The sequence below is a fragment of the Maniola jurtina genome, chromosome 16 (genome assembly GCF_905333055.1).
Source record: "Maniola jurtina chromosome 16, ilManJurt1.1, whole genome shotgun sequence".
Lineage (NCBI taxonomy): Eukaryota > Metazoa > Arthropoda > Insecta > Lepidoptera > Nymphalidae > Maniola > Maniola jurtina.
The window spans coordinates 1,369,071-1,381,834 of NC_060044.1; the positions used below are offsets into that span (position 1 = coordinate 1,369,071).

The 12,764-nt window shown below is 35.1% G+C and overlaps 1 protein-coding gene and 1 long non-coding RNA gene across 7 annotated transcripts in view; one reads left to right on the forward strand and one right to left on the reverse strand.

Moving 5' to 3' along the window:
• Window positions 1-12,764, forward strand: part of LOC123873358 (protein PALS1) — a 166,165-nt gene that overhangs the window by 8,701 nt on the left and 144,700 nt on the right. The window contains exon 1 of one of the 6 annotated variants that reach the window (XM_045918189.1): window positions 1,843-2,106. The exons of 3 other annotated variants lie outside the window; for them this stretch is intronic. The gene's annotated coding sequence lies outside the window, so the exon portion shown is untranslated. Of the gene's footprint in view, window positions 1-1,842; window positions 2,107-12,764 lie in introns of those variants that run through there. 2 more of the 6 variants (XM_045918188.1, XM_045918190.1) reach the window with 2 other exon arrangements.
• Window positions 1,318-11,438, reverse strand: LOC123873395. The gene is made up of 3 exons (XR_006797685.1): window positions 11,424-11,438; window positions 1,762-1,766; window positions 1,318-1,398 (listed from the first exon to the last, which is right to left on the reverse strand). It is a non-coding gene; the product is annotated as an uncharacterized LOC123873395 (long non-coding RNA).

The window sequence follows — 12,764 nt, forward strand, 5'->3', positions numbered from 1 at the left end:
TATGAGCTTAATATGAGGTAGTTATTTCGAAATTACAGACAGACACTCCAATTTTATTTATTAGTATAGATATTTGTTCATAGTAATATGTAAGTGAACTGCTGTCGCCTACAGACATACAGAGTTTTAAGGCCCACCATCATCATCAGAAACCGATAGGTAGACGTCACGGCATAGGTCTAATGACTTGACTCACTACTGAGTACTTAGTACGGATCTCCTCTCAGGATGAGAAGGGCTTAGATTTTAGTCCATAGTCTGCCACGCGGTCCCAGTGTGGATTGGCAGACTTCACACACCTTTGAGAACATATGGAAAACTGTCATTCATATGCAGATATTCTCACGATGCTCAAGCTAAAAGTTAGAGGTGCTTACCGGTCTCAAACCTACGACTAGGAGACCACTAGGCTTAAAGCTATCACTTCACACTTTATTAACCCCCAACCCAAAAAGAGCTGGGTGTTATAAGTTTGTTATCTGTTCGTGGCATCGTAGCTCCTAAACTAATGAACCAATTTTAATTTAGTTTTTTTTGTTTGAAAGGTGGCTTGATCGAGAGTGTTCTTAGCTATAATCCAAGAAAATCGGTTCAGCCGTTTGAAAGTTATCAGTTCTTTTCTAGTTACTGTAACCTTCACTTGTCGGGGGTGTTATAAATTTTTAATATTTTACACTTGTTTATATACTAGCTTAAGCCCGCGACTTCATCTGCGTGGACTACGCAAATTTCAAATTCAAATGGTTTACACCTTTAGGGATTGATTTTTCAAAAATCCTTTCTTAGCCTTAGCTTAGGATGCCTATGTTATTAGCTATCTGCATGCCGAATTTCAGCCAGATCACACCAGTAGTTTAAGCTGTGCGTTGATAGATCAGTCAGTCAGTCAGTCAGTCGGCTTTTCTTTTTATATAATACAGATACAGATTATTAGGTACTTTGTAATAGGTGTGTCTTTAAACGGCACTTCTGTAAATGGCTAGTCTCAAATCCAGTAAAACAAAGAGAACTTTTTACTGCGACAAAGTTCCATAACCTGTGAAGAGTTATGTAGTTAGAACCGTATCGCAGGTGGTTTGTATTCGCGGTATAGTACGGGCTACGTAGTCGCCGGTCATACGTATAGCCTTTGAGGTTGCTTGGCCGGTGTTGTCAGCGGTATTGGGCTTGCCTCGTTAGTGGGTTTGTTGAGTAAGCTAGACGGTGAGGAACTTTCCAGGACGTGTTCCTTAAAAGCCTTATACAGTCAAAATCTGTTAAAAGGACCACGAAACGTTAATGTTCATAAAGGAATCAAATAAAGAGTGCTGGAGAAAGGGTTGCCACCTGTCACTTCTTGATTTACGAGTTACCAGCATCAGAAATACGGGTTTTAGATTTTTTTACGGGAACACTGTTCTACATAGATTTTTTTTAATAATTATTGTTCGAAAAACAGCTTTTTGCACGTTAACTTAAAATTACATAATTTAACGTCTTGTAATTCCGCCTTAACAGTATCAACATTGAGTCGGTTTCGACTACGTGGGTTGGTCCACGCATTGCCGCACAAGGAAAATTTTCTTTCTACTGGACAAAACGTCAGGGTTTGGTTTCACCAGCCACCTCCAGCTGAATTTGGAAATAATACGGGAGCTTCATTTACCCCGTATTTTATTTTCGCAATTACACCCGTAATTCTCTATCATCATACCCTGAAATACGGGGTAACCCGTACAATACGGGGCATCTGGCCATCCTAGCTGAAGAGTACGCTTACACTTACACTTCCAACAAGATTCCTATTAGAAAACGAGTAAAACTAAATCGATTACGCAGCAACACCGTTCAAAAACCTGTGTGAGCGAGAAACAGCACCGGTTTGTCGACTGTCGAGTCAGCGTTCGCGAGTCGCGAGTCAGTGTTACTTTAAATGAATATTATTGTTGGAGACCAGTGTTTTGTGAACAATACTTGGGTTTACCAGTGGTGTGTGATGGTCACTCAGTGGTCAGTGGTGGAAAGTTGATGGCCAGGTCGGGGTGATTGACCTCCTGGTCGCGGCGCTCGCTGCATTTTGTAGTGCTCTTCACAGTTATAACTTAATGCTCTAAGTAAGGTATAGAGGTATTTAAATGTTCTTTTTATTTAATTTAATTAGAGACAATATTATCGTCGTAAATTTAGTTTAAAATACTGCAGTAGATAGGTAGCTGTACGTATACCGTTACTTATGTGGCAATGAGTACCTAAGCAAGTATAAATAGATTTAGCTAGACCACAAATAAACCTAGGTAAAATATAAAAAAATACTTGTATAACTAGATTTACTAAGACCACAAATAAAGAATAGATACACCTAGGTAATAAGTAACTAGACTAACTGAAATCGCATCTACTCGAAACACAAATCGAACCTACACCCCATTTTGGGGAGCAATTAATTGCTCTACCAAGCAACTCTACCACTGGGTCCAAGCATCCATATAAAAAAATCGATACTTATGCCCTACTTTTAACTACCTAATGATGCCAAGTTTTTAACATACCTAAGTATAATTATGTAATTGATAATACCTACTTAGATACTTATTTATTCGAATTAAGTACTACCTATCTATATATCTAGACTATTTTCAAACATTAGTCGCTAATAGTAGAGTATATATAGAAATCTTAGGCTATAGCCCTAGATTGTAAAAGTTTTATCAAGTTCTGTTCAGTAAATTTTTTGAACAAACAAACTTTGGTCATTAAACTAAACCCATATCATCTTCTTTTAACCCATCGCCTGCCCACAGAACTCGGATTTCCTTTCAAAATTAGAAAGATTTAGACCATAGCACACCACACTGGCCAAATGCGGGTTGTCATACTTCATACACCTATGAGAAAATCATGGAAAACTCTCAGGTGCAGGTTTTCTTACGTTTGTCAGTTTTCCTTCGCCGTTAAAGCAAGTGATACCTATTTAAAACTTAAACTTAACACTTAATTGCTTAGGCAACTCCGTAAGTTAGAAATGCAAGCCTGGAATCGAACCCCCGACCCGCCCGACTAGGACGCCGACCACTAGGCTATCGCCGCGTATCATCATAAAACTGTGGTATTTTAGGTAGGCATTAAAATAACGAGATTCAGACACCTATAGGCTGACATTCAGAAATGTATAAGCCTGTAAAAAAGACACCTATTAATTAGCTCCTATAAAATATAATTTTAAATCTTCAAGTCTTTGATCACAAACGAATTCAACGTTAGGTAGGTACGTATCTACAATTAAAAGTTATCTTCAATTAAAAGTTACTGATACCTACCTAACAAAAGCCTTGGAATTACGGGGCTGTACTCGAAGTTCGAACCGGCTTAGCGAAAAAAACCAGCCAAGTGCGCGTCGGAGTCGCACACAAAGGGTTCCGTACCAGAAGATAAATCTAACACTTTTATGCAGAACACTGCAAGTTAACGACGGACTGCGCCATCTACCTATATGTGATTTAGCAAATATTTTTTTCATATACACTTTTTTTTTATGTAACCACAATTCACGGTTTTTGGATTTTTTCCTTTACTTGTGATATAAGACCTACCTATCTGCCAAATTTCATGATTCTAGGTCAACGGGAAGTTGACAGACAGACGGACAAAGTGATCGTATAAGATTTCCTTTTTTCCTTTGAGAAACGGAACCCTAAAAAATGAAAATAATAATATCGACATGATGGCAAAAACCAGTCAACCTTGGCTCGGGGTCCGACGGTTAAATGCGCTTCACATTTGTTGGCAACACCTCGTTCTCACGTTCGGTGTTGCTTGGTGTTGGTAGTTATGCTGTGGTCGTGACGTCAGAGCCCCCTCCATCGAGACGAAAAAGATGGCGCTAGGGCGAGGACGTGGCGTGGAACGACAAGCTTCAGTTGCTGTTTGCGCTCCGACCGATTTACATTGCATTATACGGGTTGATTTTACTATCTGAGAGTTTAATTGTTAACATCAGAAGTGTGTAGTAACTTACGCTTTGAGGAAAAATCGGTCGAAACGCAAACGTACTTTTCCACCTAGAGGTCTTCAAGTGCCAGGACACCGTCGGCCGCGATGGAAACGTAATAAGGTATCTCGTAAAGATACCGAAACTGTGAGTACTTTGAATAATTATTAAAGATTAAGTGAATATGGTTTAAATTACTAAATCGTATTCTCAAACTTTTGTATATTCAGGTGAGATAATTCGTTACTAAACTAAGTTGAAGGTATCAGCTAAAAGTCTGGCACGATTTAATATTGCGTACAGTCTATAAGTGGCCCTCGTGGGAATAGTGATCGGTAAACGAAATTGTCTTTTAGTTCCAAATTCAAAGGAATATGTTTTTAAAATGGTTAATTTTTAGTTTGTTCGAATTTTATTTTGGAACTAAATGTTAAATTCACGTTTGTCCCAACTTTTTTTCGAACAAAATATTATTTAAATTATAGTGGGTCAATTATTATAGTAGCTTCAGTAATATACGTCCTTAGAAGATAATAATTTAAAAACGTGTGACGATTGAGCTAGTTATTTACATAGAAGTTTTTATAATAAAAATATTAAACATGTGGGTAGACGAACAAGTTAAAATGTTATAGTGGTAGTGGTAAAAGTAATCGAAGAATGTCTTAGGTTAGTCAAACTTCACAAGTAAAATGTTAGCTCAGAGATATAAATCATGATAACCAATCCCGAACTCGTATACTGAAATGAAATGAAATTTATTTATTTGCTGAATATCAGTTGTTGAGTTCAAAATTATAACTAAAGTAGCGATCTTCATATTCTACTTCATAAGCATGCAAATATTTAATACTCATCAGGAATAATCCGTACAAATAATCCTGATGAGACCAAAAAGTGAATTAATTTCTATGGTAACATGTCTCTTAATTAAATGTCAATATTAATATTATAATAATAAGTTATTATATTAATTGTAAGTAAATGTTACATAATATATGGGGTTAAAAAGTGTATATTTTTTAAACATGTCACGAGGCGTTTATAGATACTGGAAGTAGTTGTCCGCGCATATCAAAATCGTTAGTAAAGGGATTTCAGTTTAAAAACATTTATTTATCAATAAAGAGCATAACAGTCTTTTGGATATCAGGAATTACAGCTATTTACATTTACAATGGTAGGTACTTACGCACATGATATCAAGTATCCATTTTAGTACTTCATATTATCTACATTGAATAATTGTGTGGGTAAGTAATAACATCCATACGTTTATAATACTATTTTTAGGGAAGTTTTCGTAATTGTTCTTCTTTTAAAGCATAATTGGGAGTGTATATATCCTGTTATTATTTTCCTGATAGGAATACAAGTTTGAAGCGCGTACGAGTGACTTATATTTAGAATTTTCGTATCTTTATAGAGGTAATTCTTTATTCTTTCTTTATTTGCATTCATGTCTTACATCATAAATTAAAAAAAATATATCATAATATTACAACATGAAGCCCCGTTGGGGCGTTGCAAAGTAAAACATATGTAAATAATCAAAGGTAATATTACAATTCTTATGAAATATGAAATATGAATAGCAAAAATTATGAATTAATTATATGGTCATTAAATAAAAATAAAATAAAAAGGTCACATATAAATAAAGATTATGGGAGTTTTCAAATTATGTCCTATTATAACTAATCAGACTTTAAAAAAAAAGTACTTACAAATAAAAAGTGGTTAACAAAGTTATCACAATCTTCTTATATCGTATTATCATATTATTGAGGTATATTCATTCAATAGTTCATGCACACTGTAGTAACATTTTTGGATTAGCCATTTTTTTAGTTTTGTTTAAATATTGTTTCTTTTGTTTCATCTATTATTATTGCTATACAGGTTATTTAAATCAGTAAATATTTAAAAAAGAGGCTTTGTTGCAGTTTTAAATAAGTACTGTACAGGTTTACCTTAGTGCTACCTAAGTAAATAATTAATTAGATAGATAATAACTTTAAATTATTACAGTAAAGATTATTTACATATGAAGTTTTAGTTTTATTTTTTTATATTCTGCGTGCTCATCGACATAGGCATCCCCTTTTCGATATACTATTCAATATACAATAGAATAGAATAGACTAGACTAGAATAGAATATGATATAATAATTCAAGTAAACTTTTACAAATGCTTTTGAATCGTCAAAATAATTTACCATGCATTACAATATGATGATTGACTAGATCGTTATAATATTAGGGCGTACTTTTGGCATACAAGATGAATAATTTTACGTAAGGTTTCTATTTAAAGATAAAGCTGAATTTTTTTTGTTGATACAAGGGTTTTTAGCAGAATTACAAAAAGGTAATAAAAAAAAAAACAAAATGTGTTAACATTCCTTTTGATTCAATTGCGTTAAGCGAATTTATTTTTACGTTATAGGTATGTACCTATTGGGTACTAGGGAGTAATAACTTGCTTGGACGGAATGTAACAGAGTGATCCGATTTGGTTTATCCCCGAGAAAAGTAATGTAATAATGTAATAGTAGACTCGTATACACATTGACCTCTGAAAGCATTTTAGCTATTTTTTGTCCATCCAAACAGAGAACCGTTTTGTATACATGTACAAGTCGATTAGATTGAACTAGAACGAAGGTAAAAGGATTGTACATTATATTTTAATAAAATAGACACAGACAGACTAGTAACGATGAAAGTAATATTTCTCTTCAGAGTTAGAACTATTGCCTGTAGTCTGTTCAATTCAAAAGTTTTGTTGCATTTGTTGGGTACCTGCTTCAAAAACAAATAATAATTACGGATTGTGGTGTGTATAATATGATAATGAAGCTTTATTTAGTTTGTAAAGTCATAGTATATCATTAATAATGCAAATTAGAATAATATTTAAAAAAAAATAACTATGATTTATGTTGGTAGTTAATACCTAATATTACAAATGTGGGTAAAAGCTTCACATTTGCGTTGAACAAAGAAATATTCTTGTCCGGATAGCTAAGTGGGTATTATTAACTTGAGAAATTCTCATTTAAAAGATTACAATAAGAGGGTAGACAAATGCAACATTTTTATGCTCTCAGCTGCAATTCTGTGCTATAATCAGGACAGGCCGAAAATAATGAAGAGTGACAGTAAGAGTATATTGTGCGAATAGGAATATTAGATAGCATACAGTGGCAGTAGATGAATTCCCTGCGTGAATGGACAGATGAATGAGTTAAAAAGAAAGTCTTGGTTCTGGCAGTGGCATGCATCGGTGTCGCTCATAATCCATGACTCTCTGTTTATCATTTTTAATTAGCCTAATAATTATTTGAGATAGCGTAATTAATATTTGCTTATATGGAATATGAAATACCAATTATTATTATTGTTTGATACTAGAGTAATTCATGAATTAAAATAGTTTGTGGGTTATAAGATTATATTTGGTGACCAACCCTCGTAATTAATAATGCAGTGAACTAGCGAAATCATTAATATAACTGCAGTTAAGATATTGATTAGTTTAAAAAGTGATAGTTTTAGTATGATAATAATTATTTAAAGTTAACTTTGATAGCACCAGCTTTACAATCAAATGATCCGTTTATAATAATAAAGCATTGATAGTTAAAATAAAATGGATGAGATCAAATATGATTCTTATGAGATCAAATACCTTGTATTATGGTGAACTAGTCACCGGTGATCCCTTGCGTGGATGCGCGGTAGATAAAGATAATGTGGTGATTGCATACGTGGATGAATAGTGTCGGAGCACTGTGTGGGTGCACGATGCTATGGCATTGAGTATGTGTTCAGAATTTAGTAAAGGATTTTGAGATTTAGTAAAGAGGTATGATCTGATCTTAATCGTGAGTGCTAATGCATTGCTTCTTTAAAGAATATTCATGGAGTATTAAAAACCGTGTTGGCAAGGCTACCTTGTGTATTATGTTGAGTAATCTATTTAAAATTAAGTATGTATAGCAACATAATTGATACAGCGAGCCGTGATAAAATTTTGGAAGATTAATTAGTTGGAATATTGCACCATGGATATAAGATATCACACTGAGATACGAAGCTTGAACTTTGATAAAATATTCGAAAGATAATTGGGAATATTGTACCATGAATATAAAATATCACATTGGAATACGATGCTTAAACTTGAAGGCGAACTTGGTACGCTTAAGTGAGTGAAATGCTCTTTAAGTGCAAGTGGTCTTCAAGTGATCTTCTACGATGCTTGACCTTGATGGCGAACTTGGTACGCTTAAGTGAGTGAAATGCTCTTTAAGTGCAAGTAGTCTTCAAGTGGTCTTCTATAATGCTTAGAACTTGATGGCGAACTTGGTACGCTTAAGTGAGCGAAATGCTCTTTAAGTGCAAGTGGTCTTCAAGTGGTCTTCTATGATGCTTGGAACTTGAAGGTGAACTTGGTACACTTAAGTGAGCGAAATGTTCTTTAAGTGCAAGTGATCTTCAAGTGGTCTTCACCAACTTGGTACGCTTAAGTGAGCGAAATGTTCTTTAAGTGCAAGTGGTCTTGACCAACTTGCTGCATTTAAGTGAGCGAAACGCTCTTTAAGTGCAGTTGGTTTTCAACTACGACAAATCTGGTCCCCTAAGTGTGGCAAAGTCCCTTTAGATGCGGTTGTTTTGTTCTTTCAATTGAAAGCTGTTGTTGTGATGAGTGATAACGAATGGACAATATTCCTGGATCTTACGAGTACATAGTGGAGGTGTCTTGTTAAGTTGCAAGCTGTCGTATGATTGTGAAGTGATAAGTGACAATGAATGGGCAATATTGCTTAGGAAGTTAGGAAGGATCCTTACAAGTAGGTAATGTGAATCAGGTGTTAACGGTTGTTTATTTTGCAGTAATTTTATCCCGACTCGTGGGGTGCCCGGGGCGGGCACCATGCAGCATGGCCGTGTTGGCAACACCTCGTTCTCACGTTCGGTGTTGCTTGGTGTTGGTAGTTATGCTGTGGTCGTGACGTCAGAGCCCCCTCCATCGAGACGAAAAAGATGGCGCTAGGGCGAGGACGTGGCGTGGAACGACAAGCTTCAGTTGCTGTTTGCGCTCCGACCGATTTACATTGCATTATACGGGTTGATTTTACTATCTGAGAGTTTAATTGTTAACACATTATGGTTTTAATTTTTCTCCTGTAAAAGCCTTGAATGACATTCCGCAGTTTTCTGGCCAAAACCACGAAAACGTTCAATGGCATAGGAATTTTTGTCATTGCAGGTAGGCAGATAATACCTCCGCTGAAAAAACATGTTCACCTTTTAATAATTTTCCTGTAATGTGGGATTTTTCGATTTCGAATACATACCTATTTAAGCGCGAGTCGTTTTTTTTTTATTATTCATCTTTAAAATATTTTAGGCATAGGTAACCAGTTGTTTAGGTACGTGGCAATACAACTACGTTTTCCTGATGACTGATAAAACCAGTTAAAACGCATGAGTCACGATCATTATTAATACATAGTTGTTCTGTAAGATTAATCACTGTTGTTTGTTGTGTAATGGAAGGCTTTTGCCGTGGCTTACTACCAAGCGGTTTAGCGTTCCGGCACGAAGTCTCCTAGAAACTGATTAGGGGTAAAACCGGAAAAACTGAAGTACCTCGTCAAAATCGGCTAAGGGAAGGGGCTTTACGACATTAGTACCTACGGAAGTATGAATTAATATGGATATCTTTATAGGATCCCTCAAGATAAATAAAACCAGCCAAGTAGGAATCAGACTCGCGCACCGAGGGTTCCGTACTCGGGTATTTTTCGACATATTGTACGATAAATCAAAAACTATTAAGCTTAAAAATAAATAAAAATCTCTTTTAGAATGTACACGTAAAGCACTTTCATATGATACCCTACTTGGTATAGTTATCTTACTTTGAAAATCGAAAATACTTTGTTTATGAATATATTTTTTTTTTGGTTTTCGGATTTTTACCTTGATTTGTGCTATAAGACCAACCTACCTGTCTAATTTCATGATTCTAGGTCAATGGGAGGTACCTTTTAGGTTTTCTTGACCGACAAGACAGACGGACAGACGGACAGACAAACAACGAAGTGATCCTATATAGGTTCCGTTTTCCTTTTGAGGTACGGAACTTTAAAAATATAAATGCCGCTCTGAGAAAAGATTGTATTGTTTTAATCCCCATGACTCGCAATTATCTGAGTCACAATTTGACGTAACGGCGAGATGCGTAGTCACGCCATGTCATTACAGCCATTCGACACATAACTGCTCCTCCACATCGCGGTATATTGTTTGGAAATTACCTTCTGGGTTTCAACTCCTAACGGAACAGCGATATAAACCAAGATCTTTTTTCTTTATTCTTTCTTTATTTGCATTCGTCTTTAAATGTATCATCACTTGCCAGCAGGTCTAATTGCAGGCAAACGCTAGTTTATAAATTAAAGAAAACCGGCTGTTCCGTACTCGGGTAATTTTTGCAACATTTTGCTCGATAAATCAAAAACTATTATAAATAAAAACCTGTTTTAAGATTTACAGGTAAAGCCCTTTCCTATGATACCCCACTTGGTATAGTTATCTTACATTGAAAATTGACACATATTTTAATTTTTTTTAATGATGTAACCACAAATTCGCGGTTTTCAGATTTATTCCTGTACTTGTGCTTATAATACCTACCTACCTGTCAAATTTCATGATTCTAGGTCAACAGGAAGTACCTTATAGGTTTCTTGACAGACACGACAGACAGACAACAAAGTGATCCTACAAGGGTTCCGTTTTTCCTTTTGAGGTACGAAACCCTAAAAATAGTCTGCTAAAAGTGAAAAGATTGCGCTAAAGTACACCACAGAGCACTGCAAAATTTTGTAACACAAGTCATTACAAAAACTAACTTGAGAAATTTAATTTAACTTACGCCAGACGCTGTACAGACTAAAAACAATCTCAAACAAACTCGACGAGCTTAGCAGCGCAGCGGATCGATTACTCTTGCAAGACAGAAGGCGTGGGATTCATTACTTGCTAGGCCAGTATAGGAAATGATCATCTTTAGTGAAGGTACATACTTTGATATGGCTGGCTTAGAAGCAATGTCAGGTCGTAAGGCAAGTGTGAAGAGGCTTCTTCTAGGCTAGCGAGCTGCTACCTAGACCTCATCATTGCTTTTTAGGGTTTCGTAGCCAAATGGCAAAAAACGGAACCCTTATGAGGGCTCTCTCCGTCACTCGTTTCATACAATCGTTGTTCCAATTTCATTTGAATATTAAGCAACCAAAGTCCATGAAATTTTGCAGACATATTCTAAAAACTAATATCTATGTCTGTGGTTTTCCAGATTTCTGTTAAAACTATCGGTTTCAAAGTTACGCGGTCTTAAAAAATTTCATACAAATCTTTGAGCCCCTGTAATTTTAAAACTACTTACATATTTTTAGAAAAATCTAAAACACCACAGACACAGATTTTAGTTTCTGGAATATGTCTGCAAAATTTCATGGACTTTGGTTGCCTAATATTCAAATGAAATTGGAACTACGATTGTATGAAACGAGTGACGGAGAGAGCCCTGTTATTATTAGGATTATTAGTAACATTAAACTAGATCTACCTACTAACTAAACCGACTTATTGGAGACAAAACCAGGCAAGAATCTCCATACAGTTTGATATTACATATACGAATATCTATCTATTCCAATTTTTTTCTCGGTAGGTAGTAAGCCAAGTAGCCCCAAAGAGAGTAGATTATTTACACGCCCCTTGAATAAAATAACAACATATGCATTTTCATGAAAACACCGTAGAAGAAGGCAGATTCCACAATATGCATGAACGTGGAATAAATGAGGATTGCACTTACAGAAATTGGATTTTAATAATGACTAAAACAAAACATGTAGGTAGATAAAATAGATGGGTCAACGTTATATGGAGAACACTTCAAGATTCTAGATCCAGCATCGTTTTAAACTGAACGTTGACACTTGATACTTATGTCAGTTAGTTAGTTTTAACTTTTCGATACACTACACTAAAGACTAAAGAGGTGTTTGTAAGTAGATGAAGGGGGTAATTTCCGGAAATAATAATGACCCGATTCTAAAAATTCTTTGATTGATAGATTGCTACATTTTTACAAACAGGCTGATTGATTGATATAACAAAAATATTATAGATAAAACGAAACAAAAGCAAGACAGAAGAATTAATTATCAATCTTTAAAAACAAAAGCAAGCGTGTATATTTGGAGACTAGACTCATAATTCGGTAACACCTTTTACTTTTTGTACCATGTACCGTTTTGTGGTTCTATCAGCTAAGGAATGTATACCTGACCACACATCACGTAATAAACGAGACACGATGATTTAACCTTTAAACTTTAATATACAGAGATTATATTTGCTTGTAGGATTTATGTGGAAGACTGTAAGGAACTGGTTTCGAAGTTAGCAGAGCACTAAGTGACCAACATTAATTTTAAAAGCTTACAAATTTGAACTTTACAGGTCAAGTAATAAAGTATAATTTACGTCAAGGCATTAAATGAGATTGTTTTCTGATAGTGCTATCATTATCAGCAAGCGTGAAGGAATTTATGTTCTATAGTACTAATGTTAAAGTTCATATCGTTATGTAAATAAAAGTGGTTTTTAATCTTAGATCCTTAGGAGGTGGGTATTAAAATAATATTATCATAGCTTGTAAATTGTAATGTTGGGGTTTCAATGAGGTCTTAGTTTAATTTGATTTTTATT